Genomic DNA, 13,411 nt, shown 5'->3' on the forward strand with positions numbered 1-13,411 from the left:
GGTTAGCCACATGATCCTGGGTATATTTTAAGAAAGGAACATTGAAGGCAACTCATGTTATACTCTGCCAAAATGCACTTTAAATAAACTATTGCATCACACCCCAAAAAGTTTTTTTTTAAGTTCCAAAAAATGCAGAGCAAAAAGGTTTTTGTTTTATTTTTCTAGCAGAACAATAGTGCTACTGTCACTGATGTTTTGGATGAACTTCTACTAGAATATATACAATTTACACCATCTTGGATTTTGTTCACACTGCATTTTTTTTCCCTACCAAGTCAGGTGAACCTGCATTTGCAAAAAGAAGCCACATTTGTAGAATTTTGGGGAAGAATAGTGGGTACCTGTGGTCTTAGGCGGTGACACCACAACTTACATGTTCTGTAGTGAAATAGTTCTGGAAATTGCCCATAGTAGAAATAAAAATTCTGTGTGAACGCAGCCAAACCTAGTGTAAATTACCTGTTGATGGGATCCACTTGTTGTACACAGTGCCATATTTAAATTGTACATTCTGTAGAATTGTACATATCATATTGGTGTTTTTGCCACTACTGCATTTCTAATCTGGATATGTTGTACTGAAATACTATGATTGACAGAACAGAGCTAACAAATCTTTTGAGTGGTTCTGAACAGATTGTAATATGTTCAGTAGCTAGACATGTTTCTTGCCTGTCACAAGGGAGTACATATTTTATCATGGCTTTCTTTGATTTTAAAATCTATTTTTAACGACTTAATATTTATTAAGCTCTTGCATGGTAAACATATTGATTAATCAAAAATCTTAGCCTGTGGATCTTAATGTTGCCTTCCCAATCAAGTGCATTTAGGCATAGGCTTCTGAAACAACTGGTGCACAATCCAGAGCTACTAAAGTCTTCCATGATTGGACTCCCCCCCCCCCCTGAAAAAAGTACCACACCTCCATCTTATGATAGTACACACTGCTTTTGAAGTTCCCCCAGATGTTACAAACTTGAATGCATGTAGTTTGCAATGCTGCTGTTTAAGAGCATGATCCAAAGGTGCTCTTGGGCTGGCACAAGTTCCTTGTGCTGGCATGGGGTGTCACAAAAGTGCCATGAGGCCATAAGGCACTTTTGCATCACCATCAAAGTCCAGCCTCTGCTGCACTAGTGACCAGTAAGTCTGTGCTGGCTGAATCAGGCCAACGCAGGGGTTTGGGAAAGGAAGGTGGTGGGTGGACCTGTGGTCAGACCTGACATGGGAGGAGGGTGGGGCCAGGATCTGGCACATAAGCCTAAGTGCCTAACACCAGGCTGCTCATATCAGCACCACCTATTCAGTACCACTACTCATCAAAATGTTTAAAATCTTAGTATTTTCAAATAACACCATCACGTTATAGATCATTCGATGTGTAATTGCATGCAGAATGCAATGACATGAACTGCGCTGAAATATCTCTAGTCTATCAAAAGGTATAGCCAAAAAATCAGTGGGGATGGGGCAATGGTATTGCCAGGGCGTTGCCCACCCACTCCATGGAAGGAGGTCCATGATAGGGGTTACTGGGTGACACAAACCCTAGTGATGCCACTGATTATAGATTTACAATCTTGCTGTTTGAGCACCATTTCTATACCGAAACAATTCAATATAGGAACCTCAAACCTGTTCACAGTTACAGTTCAAGATACTGCCCAGTACAGTGAAAAGATTGCCTATTTAATGTACGCAACCATGTTGCCAAGTCATAGCCATTGTAACAAATATTTTTCTACTCCCTGCTCTCTTGCAACGCTCACCAGCAATGCATTTCAGAGCGTTCTTGAAAATATAGCTTTAGGCAAATTGGCATACCATGTTCCTTATGCTACTACCGTTTCATCGACTACCAATTAATATCTAATTTGGTCATGCATTGATTGAAAGGCATGCTAATCCATGGGTAAAATCTATAACAAGATAGGGCACATAGTTCTCCTTTTCATCATAAAAATACATGTTGGCCCCAAGTCAAAAAAAAAAAAAAAAAAGTTGGTCATACTTAAATATTGAAATCAGTTGGAAAGGAAGTCACAACTGATTTTTTGCCCTGTTAATTACAATGGGATCTAAACATGACTAACTTGAAAAATAAATTTCTTTGCATTGGAGCCGGACTTATCCAATATAGCTACAGTAGTAACGTAATGGTTTTTCCTGCACTACCAAGCAAAGTTGGTAATGACAACACAAAATTGTGTATATGTTTACCAGACTACAATTGTATATTTTTCAGAGGGAATGAACCAAGTACTGTAGTGCAGTGGCGTAGCTAAGGCATTTGGTATTCAGGGTCAAGTATTTGGTATTGTAGCCTCTCCCATGATGAAAGATTTAATTAACCCATTTCTGCCCAGCCCACAGGTATACACATTTGATCACTGTTGCATATATGCAACATTGGGCAGAAATGGCTTAAGTAAATAAATAAAAGGTTTTCTGGTTAATTGGCCATAATTTTTGATAGAATGCAGATATTCCAATGTGGTTTGTTTCATTGCATTCGGAATTAAACTACCTTTCCAATGATATATAACATGGTGGTGTTATTCGTACTTACTAAGGTTTTCACAATTTTGGCCACTAGTGTTAAGCTTAGCTTGTTGCCCCCCTAAAGTTTGCTGCCTGGTGTAAATGCTACTCCTGCACCTCCCCTTAACTAAGTCACTGCTGTAGTGTGTGTGGGTGCGTTTAACTAGATACTATATGTGTAACAGTGCTAGATCAAACAAGTGAATTGTGGATTAAATTAGCGCCTTGGATGGCTGTGTTGGTTGTATTTAATTCTTTGATAACAAAATATTAAGATAATGAGATTTTTTTTGTACTTCCCCATTAGTTTTATTGTTGGAGGGATGATTCATTCCTAATCATTAGTTTCATTATAATCACAAAGCAAGCTAATATATGTTTTCGGAAATACAGAATGTAAGGACTTCTGTGTCTTGGTGCAAGTCCATCTAAAAACACCTGGAAACACCTGAAACACCTAAAACCACCAAGTGTACAAAGCACCGGTGGCCTGGGGTGGAGGGGAATTGCCAAGTGTTTGTGCATTATATATGTTGTCTTATCGAACTAGAGATGTAATGCAATCCATCTTCTCTAAACCTTTCACTGTAAAGGTCTCTTATATGGTAAACATTACTCAGTCCATAAATTTGCCAAGCTGCATATTCTCTCTTACATTAAGAGTACTCTGTGCAGGTGTGACCTTTTATTTTTAAAGAAAGCCAGAAAACTGACCTTTTAAAAATGTGCTAGTTTCCCATTGCTTCTATACCATGTTTTTTGAAATACAAAACTGCAGGCTGCCTTTCTAGAACATGCCGTTTCCAACTCTGAAGCTCACTAACTTGGCAACTGTAAATTGAGAGTTGTGCTTCATGGTCACTTGGATGTGTCTAGTTTTGCCAGACATTGACAAGAGTTCATACAGTTCATACAGCCAAAGTTTTTAGGAGGTTACAGGCTGCTATTGCAGGGATACAAATATTATGTTTCCATAACCTGGATTGCTGCACAAGTTCACCTTGAAATCCTCTCTGTAATAAATTACAGCATACATTTTGGCACAAGGCCAGTTTTTGTTTTTGTTTTACATTTCTCAATGCTTCTAATGTAAACAGTTCTCATTCTTATGTTTTAGTAAGTTTTTGGAAGTTTGCTTTTAAAGAAACTTTGCTTTAATTGAAGGTAAAAACTAAATACGAGTATTTAGTCATTTAGGCTGCAATCCTATGTACACTTACCTGGGAATAAGCCCCATTGACTAAAATAGAACTTAAGTATGAGTAGACAGGCATAGAATTGGGCTGTTATTAGCTTACCAATATGGGCTTCATTAAGGGCTAATTTTGCAAAGTGCTGTCACTGCTATTGTACAGCTACCATTACTCACACCTGCAGGCTTCAGTTGTTCCCAGGCAGTGGCATTGCTATGGGGGTGCAGACTGTACCGGGTGACACACTTGGGGGGGGGAAGTGGGTGACACCACTACTGTCCACAATCCTTGAAAATCTCTTGGGAGACGTAACTTTTCTTCCTCCTAAATAAAATTCTCTTATTCTGTGCAGACTGATCTCTGGAGACTCCTCTTTTCCTATCTTCTTCTAGTGATTTGTACTCTGCTTAATTCTCATTTTTTATTTAATGCTCTTTTCAGATGTGTCCTCTACATGTTCACTAAATGAGACCATGCTTGCTGGCCCCATACCAGCCTGTTGTGCATTCCATAGAAATCTGAAAGAGACTTTGTGCGCATGCAAATATATGTATGATGGGGATGCTGACCATCCAAAGTTCTTCATAACAAGAAAACACATTTGTCCCTACAGCCCCTTTTGCACTCCCATTGAGTGCATGCAGTTTGGGACCAATACCAGCAGATGCACTAATGTCTCAAGTGAATGCATGGTGGATACATCTCCAAAGAAATCTTCCTTTCATTTTCCATATAATACATTTTTGTATAGCACTTTTCAAGTGTACAAAGCAATTTTCATGTTATTATTTTGACGTGCAACCGCCCAGTAAGTTGTTGGTAAGTATTATCTCCATAATAATTGATAATAATTTATCAATTAACATAATAATTATGTTATGTTAACCAATATTAATTAATTAATATTAATATTATGTTAACCAATTAACATAATAATTAAGTAATAATCTCCATAAGTTGTTGGTAAGTATTATCTCCATATAATTTATATCTATTTCTTAGAATGCCCTGTATGCTACTTGTTCACCTCTACTTCACATTTTGCATCTGTCCTTCTCCCTTGCCAACCCAATTCAGTATTTCTTCTTTACAACTCACTTTATCATTCTTCTCCAACATCACATCACAACACCACAGTGTCTTTGCTTCCATTTTACATGGTGCCTCTGCTTTACAGTCTGCTGTACTCCTCTGTTTGCCTCTGTTTGCCATGTGTATATGTTTTACTTTGGGGGGGGGATAAAGTTATTCTTTTTAGTAGCACAGCTGGAGGAGATGCAAAGCCCTAAGTTTGCAGGGCACCTCACTGTGGTATGTGAGCAGCCCCCTCCCCTTTGGAGCCATTCCAGTCAGGGGGAGCAAAACGGAAGTGTTTTGCCTCTGTTTTGCTTCCCCCCCATGGCTCTAAGGGGAGGGGGCTGCTTGCATCCCATAGTGAGGCTCCCTGCAAAACTTAGTGCTTTGCACCCCCTCTAGCTATGCCACTGATTGTTCTTGTTTATAACATGTTCAGTTTGCACACCTTGTCTATTCCCCATTCAGTTTTAGCTCTAGATTTTGCATTCTCTGTAATCTTGCTTCCTAGGTAATTAAATTGTTGTACTTGCTAAGTTTGCAGTGGATATCTATCCATTTCACCTCCCATCACTAATGTCTTTTTGTTGTACAGGTTGAGCCTCATTATTTGTGTGGGTTCCAAGCACTCATGTGGATGGCAAAAAATCTCACTATAGCAAATCCATTTAAAAAACAAAGTTTCTTTGTGATTTAAAAACAGCCTTGATGACCTTTGTGATGTAAGATAAGAGTCATTAAGAAGACAATCCATCAATCAGTCCTCCTCCAAGGCTTACAAAGGCACTGCACTCAGCCCCTCCTTTCACCAATACAAAATGATCACATTTCTTTCACTTACTCAGGGGGAAGGGAGGGGTCTGCTGGAGAGAGAAGGATTGATGGATTGTCAGCCAACTGCCCCCCCCTCTCATTAAGGAGGCTATTGTTAAAGGACTGTTCAGTTTTTTAAACTGATTTTAAAGGGATGCATTTTTCCCTTTCTCCAGGGATCAGCACATTCCTTCTCATTTGCAGGGGGCCATTCGTGTTGAGTTAAATCCATGTATAAATAGGCTAGACCTGTATTCTCATTTATTCATTAAGCTGAAGTTCTGAAACATGGTATTTCATAAGTTCTGTAAGTAGATTGCTGAATGAAGAAGTTTAGTAGAGTTTCAGCTGAAAATATAGGGAAACAATAACAGGTTTTTCCTGTAGTACTGATTTTGAGAGTCCTGATTATTTTACAGAAACATGTTAAATTAGCAATCTCTAAATGCAGTCAGCTCTAGTTCATCTCTTAATATTGTGAAAGCTTTTGAACTAAAAGAAGTTGGCTAGATCTCTCCATTTCATACCTTTTGGTCAGTTGCACTTATTGAAGTAAATACATGTTTGCTCAGAAGTCTCATTGAGTTTAATCAGGATTATGTCAGTGGTTCTCAAGCTTTTTAGCCTAGGACCCACTTTTTAGATTAGAACAACAATCTGTCCAGGACCCACTGGAAGTGATGTCCCTAACCTGGAAGTGATGTCATGGCTGAAGTGACATAATCAACTAGGAAAATTTTTTAACAATCCTAGTCTGCAATCCTGTCCACATTTACCCAGGAGTAAGCTCCATTGACTGTCATTGTTAAAAGCACATACATTGTAGCCTGTTAAAAGTACAGATCTCCCCAAATGCAGTCACATACCATGTTAGCATCAAGTCGAACATACTAAAAATGAATGGGGACCCACCTGAAATTGACTCATAACACACCTAGTGGGTCCTGACCCACAAATTTGAGAAACAGTGGATTATATCATAGTAACAGTGCTATATACCTACAGAAAGAAATTTTTGCTTGGGTTGTAGCAAAGTTGGTGATTTTTGTTATGGTTTGACTGAAATTGTAGCAACCAAATTGGGAGCCCTGCTTGTTTGAACAAACACTATCCATGTGATTCTGAACCAGGCAGCAGGGAAGTAGAAATCTGATTATAAAATCCTCTGAACATCAATTCCTCAAGGAAATAATTAACTTCTGGTGTGTGTCTATGGAAACAATTTCAAAAAAGAGATCCTGAAAATGAATCCAAGTGTAATGACACAGCTCATTCAAAATAGGCAACACTGATCAAGTCTCAGCTGCTGTGATGGACCCAACTTGGAATGCTGGTTACCTCCTTCATTTTCTCTTGCTGATCTTTGGTTGTGTCATGCCAGCAGAATGACATTGGCCTGCTCTGCTCCCAATTAAAGTGTAGCAGCTGGAGGATCACAGAGAGTGGATCAGAGATAAGAAAAGAAAGAGAGGTGTCCCAGGCTCTTGGCAAAATTCACATCCAGTCTGAACACATGACTGAAGCTCCATTAGAATGATCTGCTGCTTTGCTCATCAGCTGTAGACACTATATTCCAAGTTGGAACCAGGCATCAGAATGCAAATGATGGTCTAGAATATGCCTGAAAAATGACTGTGATGAGAGAGTAACTGGAAAGGAACTCCTCTGAGGTCCTCCAATCCCTGCTGCTCTACTCACTCATTATTACAGCTGCATCTCAAATGATATGTTACATGAAATGTTCCCCATGAGCCTCCCTGCCTCCCCTCCCCTTTGGAGCTGGGGGGGGAAGGAGGCGAATGGCTCCCAAGGGAAGGAGGGAGGAGCTGCTTGCATGCTGCAGGGAGGCTCCTCCCCCTCTAGCTATGCCAGTGGCCTGTGCACTAGTAAATGTGCATGTTCTGGTCTGTTTCAGTTGCCATAGGGCTCAATCCATTTTCTCCTCTCCCTCAGCACACTTAGAGCAGTGGCTGCAACTATGAGCCAAGATGTGAAAGATGTAATTTTAAGCTAAGCAGATGAAGGGAGAAGACAGCTACCCTCCTTGCCTCCCATATGCTATCAGGGGCCAGCTAGTAATAGCATATTATCTCTTATCTTGACCTAGAAAAATAATTCAAAATAACTTGGGCATGTTTTAGTGATTATCTTTTTGAATGGCATTAATTCATTCACTGTGACCATTAAGGACAAGGACAAAAATAAAACAGACTAGCAGGGCAAGCTGAGGGCATTCTAAGAGAGAGCCTGGCACTTTCTATTACAGAAACTCTTAAGGTGTTCAAAATATAATCATTATGTCTTGTCATCGTTGGCTATTAATGTATTACACAATTATGCATATTTAATGCATTTTGTCTGCATCAACCGCAGCTGCAGAACGCAAGGCATTATTACAAGTCGCAGGACTGAATATGTGCAAAAGAAGCTTTGCTTTCACAAATGCACAGGAGGACAGTTCTGAAAGGGTGGGGGTGAGGAGAAGGTCGTTAAAACTGGCTGTGTAGGAAGGTAAATAACCATGAGCTACTAGTGAAAGGCTGAGCAGTAATTTTGAAAACCTTAGATCAGGGTTTCTCGAACTGTGGATCGCGACTCACTTGGTGAGTCACAAACCAACATCCTGTGGGTCTTGGACTGGGCTCTCTTGCCCATTCTCCAAATTGGAGCCTTCCAGATGCAATTGGAGACCGCCCCAGGCCTCCACAGGCTTCAAAAGCGACCGGAAAGTCAATTCGAGTTTACTTCTGGGTTTGTGAAAGTGCCTGCTGGTTGTCACTGGGGTGGGGTGATATGGTGACATAAAATGTCACACACACACACATGCTGCATCACCGCTTCATGCCCTGTGTCACCCCTGCACCTGGCACCCCCTGCTTCCAGAATGGTTCAGTTTTGGTGGAGAGGTGTGTACCTAGGAAACATCCAGAGTGGTGGGGGTGGGTGGGTGGGTGTAATATTTCTTTACTCAGCGTGTGGTTTGTCTGTGGAACTCCTTGCCACAGGATGTGGTGACGGCATCTGTCCCGGATGCCTTTAAAAGGGGATTGGACAAGTTTCTGGAGGAAAAATCCATTACGGGGTACAAGCCATGATGTGTATGCGCAACCTCCTGATTTTAGAAATGGGCTATGTCAGAATGCCAGATGCAAGGGAGGGCACCAGGATGAGATCTCTTGTTATCTGATGTGCTCCCTGGGGCATTTGGTGGGCCGCTGTAAGATACAGGAAGCTGGACTAGATGGGCCTATGGCCTGATCCCGTGGGGCTGTTCTTATGTTCTTATGGGGGGAGGGAATACCACCCCAGTCACTCTCCTTTGTATGCTACTGTCCTAAGCAATTGATGGGCAGTCCCCAAAAGACTTCTTTGTAAGCAAAATTTAAATCACAATAGCACCTGGCCAATTGAGGTGGCCAATTCTTTTCTTTGAAAAGAAATATGAATAGGAGTTCCACATGAGCATGGTGATTATCCATTTATTATCTTATTTCAGTTGAATCTAGCATTATTTTTGGAGGCCATTGTCTCAACTGGTTTCAACAAGAATTTGAAAAAAAGAAAAGCCAAAATTATGTTGAATTGATTTATGCTGCAAACACAGCACCAACCCCATGAATTCCATCATGTTTTCATCTCGAAAAGAACTTGGCAGGGGAAAAAGAATTCAGTACAAATTTCTACCTGCTGCACGAGGACCTGCTTTCTTTTCACACCACTTTAGTCTTCCCTCCTTTTATCCCATTGATTGGTGAAACTCTCCGTACTTTCTGGTTCAGTTGCAGGGAATTTTTGTACCAGCTAAGAAACCCTACACTGCTGTATAGGTCTTATTCAAAACACCTACATGGTCCTAAATTAAATTATCTTAAAACAAGGAAGAGGTTCATAGGTTTATGGTATGGGTATCTGTGTGAAAGGTGAGAAAATGGACCAAATTTTTCACCCTTTGCATGGGCCTGTTTTGATATCCCGATTTCTTCCTTCTTATAGTATTTGTAAATATGTTCTTCGAGGACACTCAGAATACTACGCAGCATAAGGAAGAAGTAACACCTCCTTCTGAACAGAAGCAGTGGGAAGAGAAGTATCCAACAACTTAGAACAGTGTTTCTCAAACTGTGGGTTGTGACCCAATTTCAGGTGGGTCCCCATTCATTTCAATATTTTATTTTTAATTCACTAGGCTTGATGCTACCATGGTATGTGACTGTATTTGAGGAAATGTTACAGATCTGTACTTTTAACAAACTACTATGTATATTATTATAACAATGATAGTAAATGGGACTTACTTCTGGGTAAGTGTGGGTAGGATTGCAGCCTAAGATTGTGAAAAATTTTCCTGTTTGATTATGTCACTTCCAGTCATGGCATCACTTTCAGTGGGTCCTGGCAGATTCTCATTCTAAAAAGTGGGTCCCAGTGCTAAATGTGTGAGAATCTTTGATTTCCCCAAGCTGGGACACAGGATTCCCCTGTGGGAGGCACAGAGGAGGCAAACTTGGGAGGCAAGCTTTGTTTTCAGTCTGAAGGTACATATAACAGTCTTAGAGCAGCTAAGCTGCTCTGGAAGTACCTGCATTGCATTCAACACAAAGATACCACCTCCTCAGTGGTTAGCTCTGGGGAGAGGGGGCAGTCTGGCAAGTTTCAAGCAAAACCCAGCACTTTAAGCCATGGATAGGCAGCTCCCAGCATTCCACCAATGACATTCTCCAATTACCCTCTAGTCTAGAACAATGTAGTATTTTTTTTAAGTTTACTTTAAAGTCATGAATAAGGGAGAAACAAATGGGTAATTGTATAAGCACTTATGTGTCACTTTCGGAAATAAAACAGACGGTCAGTCCACCTGAAATGCGGAGGAGGGGAGCAAGTCTGATCACTGAGCCAGCACTTGATTTCCTGGTATCATGGCTGTCATTTTAGATGTAGAGTAAGAAGTATCAGGAAATCTGTATGCCTTTCCCTAAGGATGGTCTAACTGCTCATATACTGGAGGAGATGAATAGGTACGGCTGGCACAAGTTGGTCATTTGAGTTAAAAATAAAGTCTACTGTTGAGATATATGTATGGAGGAGAGGTTAAATGGCACTTTGCAAGGTGAGAATGAAGCAATAGAGCACAGAATGAAATGTCTGATCATGAATGCCGGGACAAAAAAAGGGAATGAATATATATATTTAGCTATTTAACATCTTCTGAACATGACCTAACAAGGAGCTGTACCAGGGATGTTAATGGGATCAAACACTTGTCAAAAGGCATCTAGGCAACTGTGGTAATGAAATCCCTGGTTCAACAGAATAGAAAGATATGTGGAAGAGAATAATTTCTGCCATGTACATTTAAGCAAAATGCAAGCTAGAATTTTGATGTTGCTGTGACCTGATGGTATAGGAGGTGATGGGAGGGGGCAGAATCATCACCGAATGCCAAAATGCAAACACCTAAATAACAGTTACCTGATAAGCGTGATCACATGAAGAAGTGCTCCTTGATTATTCCAGTCCATTCAAAGCTCATTGGCTGAAAGTTAGCCATGAGTAAACACTGTTAAAAATCAATGGGACTCAAGTTAGCCATCATGACTAATTCTTCTCATTGATTTTATTGATGTTTAGTCATGATTAACGTTCTTTAGAAAGAAAGGATAGATTGGGCTCAAATGTAACATGAAACCATGATGTTATGCATAGTACACCAAGATGTCCTCTTTGTTGGCAAACCATTATTTGCCATTGCATCCAAAATGGGCAAATGATGGTTTGCGGAAACCGGAATGGGAAACCACAGTTTGATCATGGTTTCTCAGTTCCAGTTTGCTTGCAAGCTTTAGTTTGCACAGACAGTCATTTGTTGAGACAATGACAAACTAGGGTTTGCTACACAAAAGAGTCAATGAGGACATGAAGGGAGAAGGAAGGAGCATAAGACCTCTAGGTTCATACATGCAAGCTATGGCAGTATGTCCAACAGTCCAAACTGGCCCACTGGCTGGAAGAGAGGAATGGGTGCATTTCTTACTGAGCAAGTGGACAGAATACCACTTGTTCTTTTCCCCCTTATTTCTCCATACAAAGAGAATTAGCCATTTTTTTTAAAAAAAAAAGGAAATCTGAAAATTCAGCTGAGAATAACAAAGAAAGGATCAAGCCCCTCCAAGTAAGTCCCTCTTCCCTTGATGGCTTCAGCCCTGGGAAAAATATGTGTGGAATAGATCTAAACCGCCACCAGTCTGCTGGGTCTTCATAATCTGCTTGTATTCCTTGCCAAGTCCTGCAAGAGGAAAATTATCTGCTGGCCTAGGAGTCAACTTCCCTTCATTCCCTTCATTGCTACTGTACTTCCCTCTGTAGGGGATCACCTTACATATTCTTAATTGCAGGGACAGCTTGTAAAGTTGGCAGCAGTCTGTACCAAGAAGTGGATTTTAATGGTGCACACTTCATTTACTCTCTTGAAACCAAAGGCTTGATTTGCTTCCCCCAGTAAAAGCAGCACTGCTGACAGCTGTTGTCCCAGGCAAACAAGGTTTTATGGAGGCATTTAAATTTACTGCAAGGTTTATGCTCCGAAAATGAGCGGTCCAGAGTGAAGGATTGTTTTAAAGCTTTATTTGCACACTGCAGGACCGCTGACACATCTGTCTAAAGTACCATCTCTCATGCTACTGCATACCCCTCCGATGGCAAAGATGTCTTTCTATTTTTGGGAACAAACTAGCACCATCTCTCCACAGCCAGTATGACTAGTGGAAAAGTGTCAGCTCCAGAACGAATCTAACTTAGCACTTCAAAAATTGTCCATGCTTTCTTTGTGTTGCTTCTTCATTTATATCGTTCTTTTTTCCCCTTTGCTACTTTCCCCATATGTTTAACTTTAAAAGCGCAATTAACAACAGTTCCTAGATTTTCACATACCAGCTAAGCGCATGTCAGAATCCAATGCACAGTTACTCCAGAGCAGGGGTGTCCAAACCCTGGCCCTGGGGCCAATTGCGGCCCTTGAGGACTCCCAACCCAGCCCGCTGGGAGTCCCCAGTGTCCAATGAGCTCTGGCCCTCCAGAGACTTGTTGAAGCCCATGCTGGCCCGATGCAGCTGCTCTCAGCGTGACAGCCAACTGTTCGATCTCTCATGTGAACTGTGGGATGAGGACTCCCTCCACTTCTTGTTTCATATGGGTGATGCAGCAGTGGCAGCAAAGGAAAGGCTGGCTTTGCTTTGTGCAAGACCTTTTATAGGCCATGAGTTATTGCAAGACCATTCATTCATACAAGTTCCATCTTTAATGTATTCATTTATGTAAATTTATTCAAATTTGAAATGAAAGTTAACTCTTTTTTCCCCCGACACAGTGTCAGAGAGATGATGTGGCCCTCCTGCCAAAAAGTTTGGACACCCCTGCTCCAGAGTAATAATTCCCACTGTGCATAAGATTGAAGCTCTAAAATAATGTTGAATTTTTAATGCGTCTGTAGAGATTATGGAAATCAAATCACTTCCGTATATGGTTGTCACACAGCTTTGGAGTCACCTGCTTCAAAAATTAAAGTTCTTTCCATCAAACCGTAACAGACGAGAGACAATTATAGCATCAAGACAGATCTGTTCAGCAGATACTCCAGTTTATCACTTTCTCCTAAAAAGACATGAGCTCATGTGATCTTTTATTTCCGTATAAATTTTGTTGAAGAGTTATAATTAGGATATGTCGCTCACTAACTTTCCATTGAAAAAGAGCTGTGGTCTTAAGAAGTGTGAAGAAGATGAAATATT

This window comes from Tiliqua scincoides, chromosome 5, assembly GCF_035046505.1.
Source record: "Tiliqua scincoides isolate rTilSci1 chromosome 5, rTilSci1.hap2, whole genome shotgun sequence".
Taxonomy (NCBI): domain Eukaryota; kingdom Metazoa; phylum Chordata; class Lepidosauria; order Squamata; family Scincidae; genus Tiliqua; species Tiliqua scincoides.